A 7,161-nucleotide genomic window follows, 5' to 3' on the forward strand; every position below is an offset into this window, starting at 1 on the left:
AATCAGAATCACCTCTCCCTTTACATGACAGAATTTCAATCAGAATCACCTCTCCCTTTGCATGACAGAATTTCAATCAGAATCACCTCTCCCTTTGCATGACAGAATTTCAATCTGAATCACCTCTCCCTTTACATGACAGAATTTCAATCTGAATCACCTCTCCCTTTGCATGACAGAATTTCAACCAGAATCACCTCTCCCTTTACATGACAGAATTTCAATCTGAATCACCTCTCCCTTTGCATGACAGAATTTCAACCAGAATCACCTCTCCCTTTACATGACAGAATTTCAATCTGAATCACCTCTCCCTTTGCATGACAGAATTTCAACCAGAATCACCTCTCCCTTTACATGACAGAGTTTCAATCTTAATCACCTCTCCCTTTACATGACAGAATTTCAATCAGAATCACCTCTCCCTTTACATGACAGAATTGCAATCAGAATCACTATCTTCCCTCACATGACAAAATTTCAATCAGAATCACCTCTCCCTTTGCATGACAGAATTTCAATCTGAATCACCTCTCCCTTTGCATGACAGAATTTCAATCAGAATCACCTCTCCCTTTGCATGACAGAATTTCAATCAGAATCACCTCTCCCTTTACATGACAGAATTTCAATCTGAATCACCTCTCCCTTTGCATGACAGAATTTCAATCAGAATCACCTCTCCCTTTGCATGACAGAATTTCAATCAGAATCACCTCTCCCTTTGCATGACAGAATTTCAATCAGAATCACCTCTCCCTTTACATGACAGAATTTCAATCAGAATCACCACTCCCTTTACATGACAGAATTTCAATCAGAATCACCTCTCCCTTTGCATGACAGAATTTCAATCAGAATCACTTCTACCTTTACATGACAGAATTTCAATCAGAATCACCTCTCCCTTTGCATGACAGAATTTCAATCAGAATCACTTCTACCTTTACATGACAGAATTTCAATCAGAATCACCTCTCCCTTTAAATGACAGAATTTCAATCAGAATCACCTCTCCCTTTACATGACAGAATTTCAATCTGAATCACCTCTCCCTTTACATGACAGAATTGCAATCAGAATCACTATCTTCCCTCACATGACAAAATTTCAATCAGAATCACCTCTCCCTTTACATGACAAGATTTCAATCAGAATCACCTCTCCCTTTACATGACAGAATTGCAATCAGAATCACTATCTTCCCTCACATGACAAAAATTCAATCAGAATCACCTCTCCCTTTACATGACAGAATTTCAATCTGAATCACCTCTCCCTTTACATGACAGAATTTCAATCTGAATCACCTCTCCCTTTACATGACAGAATTTCAATCTGAATCACCTCTCCCTTTACATGACAAAATTTCAATCAGAATCACCTCTCCCTTTACATGACAAAATTTCAATCTGAATCACCTCTCCCTTTACATGACAGAATTTCAATCTGAATCACCCCTCCCTTTACATGACAGAATTTCAATCTGAATCACCTCTCCCTTTACATGACAGAATTTCAATCTGAATCACCTCTCCCTTTACATGACAGAATTTCAATCTGAATCACCTCTCCCTTTACATGACAGAATTGCAATCAGAATCACTATCTTCCCTCACATGACAAAATTTCAATCAGAATCACCTCTCCCTTTACATGACAAAATTTCAATCTGAATCACCTCTCCCTTTACATGACAGAATTGCAATCAGAATCACTATCTTCCCTCACATGAAAAAAATTTCAATCAGAATCACCTCTCCCTTTACATGACAGAATTTCAATCTGAATCACCTCTCCCTTTACATGACAGAATTTCAATCTGAATCACCTCTCCCTTTACATGACAGAATTTCAATCTGAATCACCTCTCCCTTTACATGACATAATTTCAATCTGAATCACCTCTCCCTTTACATGACAGAATTTCAATCTGAAGCACCTCTCCCTTTACATGACAGAATTTCAATCTGAATCACCTCTCCCTTTACATGACAGAATTTCAATCTGAATCACCTCTCCCTTTACATGACAGAATTTCAATCTGAATCACCTCTCCCTTTACATGACAGAATTTCAATCTGAATCACCTCTCCCTTTACATGACAGAATTGCAATCAGAATCACTATCTTCCCTCACATGACAAAATTTCAATCAGAATCACCTCTCCTTTTACATGACAAAATTTCAATCAGAATCACCTCTCCCTTTACATGACAGAATTTCAATCTGAATCACCTCTCCCTTTGCATGACAGAATTTCAATCTGAATCACCTCTCCCTTTACATGACAGAATTTCAATCTGAATCACCTCTCCCTTTACATGACAGAATTTCAATCTGAATCACCTCTCCCTTTACATGACAGAATTGCAATCAGAATCACTATCTTCCCTCACATGACAAAATTTCAATCAGAATCACCTCTCCCTTTACATGACAGAATTTCAATCAGAATCACCTCTCCCTTTACATGACAGAATTGCAATCAGAATCACTATCTTCCCTCACATGACAAAATTTCAATCAGAATCACCTCTCCCTTTGCATGACAGAATTTCAATCAGAATCACCTCTCCCTTTACATGACAGAATTGCAATCAGAATCACTATCTTCCCTCACATGACAAAATTTCAATCGGAATCACCTCTCCCTTTACATGATAGAATTTCAATCAGAATCACCTCTCCCTTTACATGACAGAATTTCAATCTGAATCACCTCTCCCTTTACATGACAGAATTTCAATCAGAATCACCTCTCCCTTTACATGACAAAATTTCAATCAGAATCACCTCTCCCTTTACATGACAGAATTTCAATCTGAATCACCTCTCCCTTTACATGACAGAATTGCAATCAGAATCACTATCTTCCCTCACATGACAAAATTTCAATCAGAATCACCTCTCCCTTTACATGACAGAATTGCAATCAGAATCACTATCTTTCCTCACATGACAAAATTTCAATCAGAATCACCTCTCCCTTTACATGTCAAAATTTCAATCAGAATCACCTCTCCCTTTACAAGACAAAATTTCAATCCGAATCACCTCTCCCTTTACATGACAAAATTTCAATCAGAATCACCTCTCCCTTTACATGACAGAATTTCAATCAGAAAAACCTCTCCCTTTACATGACAGAATTGCAATCAGAATCACTATCTTCCCTCACATGACAAAATTTCAATCAGAATCACCTCTCCCTTTACATGACAGAATTTCAATCAGAATCACCTCTCCCTTTACATGACAGAATTGCAATCAGAATCACTATCTTCCCTCACATGACAAAATTTCAATCAGAATCACCTCTCCCTTTACATGACAAAATTTCAATCAGAATCACCTCTCCCTTTACATGACAAAATTTCAATCAGAATCACCTCTCCCTTTGCATGACAGAATTTCAATCAGAATCACCTCTCCCTTTGCATGACAGAATTTCAACCAGAATCACCTCTCCCTTTACATGACAGAATTTCAATCTTAATCACCTCTCCCTTTACATGACAGAATTTCAATCAGAATCACCTCTCCCTTTACATGACAGAATTGCAATCAGAATCACTATCTTCCCTCACATGACAAAATTTCAATCAGAATCACCTCTCCCTTTGCATGACAGAATTTCAATCTGAATCACCTCTCCCTTTGCATGACAGAATTTCAATCAGAATCACCTCTCCCTTTGCATGACAGAATTTCAATCAGAATCACCTCTCCCTTTACATGACAGAATTTCAATCTGAATCACCTCTCCCTTTGCATGACAGAATTTCAATCAGAATCACCTCTCCCTTTGCATGACAGAATTTCAATCAGAATCACCTCTCCCTTTACATGACAGAATTTCAATCAGAATCACCTCTCCCTTTACATGACAGAATTTCAATCAGAATCACCTCTCCCTTTACATGACAGAATTTCAATCAGAATCACCTCTCCCTTTACATGACAGAATTTCAATCAGAATCACCTCTCCCTTTACATGACAGAATTTCAATCAGAATCACCTCTCCCTTTACATGACAGAATTTCAATCAGAATCACCTCTCCCTTTACATGACAGAATTTCAATCAGAATCACCTCTCCCTTTACATGACAGAATTTCAATCAGAATCACCTCTCCCTTTGCATGACAGAATTTCAATCAGAATCACCTCTCCCTTTGCATGACAGAATTTCAATCAGAATCACCTCTCCCTTTGCATGACAGAATTTCAATCAGAATCACCTCTCCCTTTACATGACAGAATTTCAATCAGAATCACCTCTCCCTTTACATGACAGAATTTCAATCAGAATCACCTCTCCCTTTGCATGACAGAATTTCAATCAGAATCACTTCTACCTTTACATGACAGAATTTCAATCAGAATCACCTCTCCCTTTGCATGACAGAATTTCAATCAGAATCACTTCTACCTTTACATGACAGAATTTCAATCAGAATCACCTCTCCCTTTACATGACAGAATTTCAATCAGAATCACCTCTCCCTTTACATGACAGAATTTCAATCTGAATCACCTCTCCCTTTACATGACAGAATTGCAATCAGAATCACTATCTTCCCTCACATGACAAAATTTCAATCAGAATCACCTCTCCCTTTACATGACAAGATTTCAATCAGAATCACCTCTCCCTTTACATGACAGAATTGCAATCAGAATCACTATCTTCCCTCACATGACAAAATTTCAATCAGAATCACCTCTCCCTTTACATGACAGAATTTCAATCTGAATCACCTCTCCCTTTACATGACAGAATTGCAATCAGAATCACTATCTTCCCTCACATGACAAAATTTCAATCAGAATCACCTCTCCCTTTACATGACAGAATTTCAATCTGAATCACCTCTCCCTTTACATGACAGAATTTCAATCTGAATCACCTCTCCCTTTACATGACAGAATTTCAATCTGAATCACCTCTCCCTTTACATGACAGAATTTCAATCTGAATCACCTCTCCCTTTACATGACAGAATTTCAATCTGAATCACCCCTCCCTTTACATGACAGAATTTCAATCTGAATCACCTCTCCCTTTACATGACAGAATTTCAATCTGAATCACCTCTCCCTTTACATGACAGAATTTCAATCTGAATCACCTCTCCCTTTACATGACAGAATTGCAATCTGAATCACCTCTCCCTTTACATGACAGAATTTCAATCTGAATCACCTCTCCCTTTACATGACAGAATTGCAATCAGAATCACTATCTTCCCTCACATGACAAAATTTCAATCAGAATCACCTCTCCTTTTACATGACAAAATTTCAATCAGAATCACCTCTCCCTTTACATGACAAAATTTCAATCTGAATCACCTCTCCCTTTACATGACAGAATTGCAATCAGAATCACTATCTTCCCTCACATGAAAAAATTTCAATCAGAATCACCTCTCCCTTTACATGACAGAATTTCAATCTGAATCACCTCTCCCTTTACATGACAGAATTTCAATCTGAATCACCTCTCCCTTTACATGACAGAATTTCAATCTGAAGCATCTCTCCCTTTACATGACAGAATTTCAATCTGAATCACCTCTCCCTTTACATGACAGAATTTCAATCTCAATCACCTCTCCCTTTACATGACAGAATTTCAATCTGAATCACCTCTCCCTTTACATGACAGAATTTCAATCTGAATCACCTCTCCCTTTACATGACAGAATTGCAATCAGAATCACTATCTTCCCTCACATGACAAAATTTCAATCAGAATCACCTCTCCTTTTACATGACAAAATTTCAATCAGAATCACCTCTCCCTTTACATGACAGAATTTCAATCTGAATCACCTCTCCCTTTACATGACAGAATTTCAATCTGAATCACCTCTCCCTTTACATGACAGAATTTCAATCTGAATCACCTCTCCCTTTACATGACAGAATTTCAATCTGAATCACCTCTCCCTTTACATGACAGAATTGCAATCAGAATCACTATCTTCCCTCACATGACAAAATTTCAATCAGAATCACCTCTCCCTTTACATGACAGAATTTCAATCAGAATCACCTCTCCCTTTACATGACAGAATTTCAATCTGAATCACCTCTCCCTTTACATGACAGAATTGCAATCAGAATCACTATCTTCCCTCACATGACAAAATTTCAATCAGAATCACCTCTCCCTTTGCATGACAGAATTTCAATCAGAATCACCTCTCCCTTTACATGACAGAATTGCCATCAGAATCACTATCTTCCCTCACATGACAAAATTTCAATCAGAATCACCTCTCCCTTTACATGATAGAATTTCAATCAGAATCACCTCTCCCTTTACATGACAGAATTTCAATCTGAATCACCTCTCCCTTTACATGACAGAATTTCAATCAGAATCACCTCTCCCTTTACATGACAAAATTTCAATCAGAATCACCTCTCCCTTTACATGACAGAATTTCAATCTGAATCACCTCTCCCTTTACATGACAGAATTGCAATCAGAATCACTATCTTCCCTCACATGACAAAATTTCAATCAGAATCACCTCTCCCTTTACATGACAGAATTTCAATCAGAATCACCTCTCCCTTTACATGACAGAATTTCAATCAGAATCACCTCTCCCTTTACATGACAGAATTTCAATCAGAATCACCTCTCCCTTTACATGACAGAATTTCAATCTTAATCACCTCTCCCTTTACATGACAGAATTGCAATCAGAATCACTATCTTTCCTCACATGACAAAATTTCAATCAGAATCACCTCTCCCTTTACATGTCAAAATTTCAATCAGAATCACCTCTCCCTTTACAAAACAAAATTTCAATCCGAATCACCTCTCCCTTTACATGACAAAATTTCAATCAGAATCACCTCTCCCTTTACATGACAGAATTTCAATCAGAATCACCTCTCCCTTTACATGACAGAATTGCAATCAGAATCACTATCTTCCCTCACATGACAAAATTTCAATCAGAATCACCTCTCCCTTTACATGACAGAATTTCAATCAGAATCACCTCTCCCTTTACATGACAGAATTGCAATCAGAATCACTATCTTTCCTCACATGACAAAATTTCAATCAGAATCACCTCTCCCTTTACATGACAGAATTTCAATCAGAATCACCTCTCCCTTTACATGAC

General features: G+C 37.7%; 1 protein-coding gene across 1 annotated transcript in view; it reads right to left on the reverse strand.

Annotated features, from left to right (window-relative positions):
* LOC137659323 (coronin-2B-like) overlaps positions 1–7,161 on the reverse strand; it is a 95,136-nt gene that overhangs the window by 49,319 nt on the left and 38,656 nt on the right. The window lies entirely within an intron of this gene.

The sequence above is a fragment of the Palaemon carinicauda genome, chromosome 19 (genome assembly GCF_036898095.1).
Source record: "Palaemon carinicauda isolate YSFRI2023 chromosome 19, ASM3689809v2, whole genome shotgun sequence".
Lineage (NCBI taxonomy): Eukaryota > Metazoa > Arthropoda > Malacostraca > Decapoda > Palaemonidae > Palaemon > Palaemon carinicauda.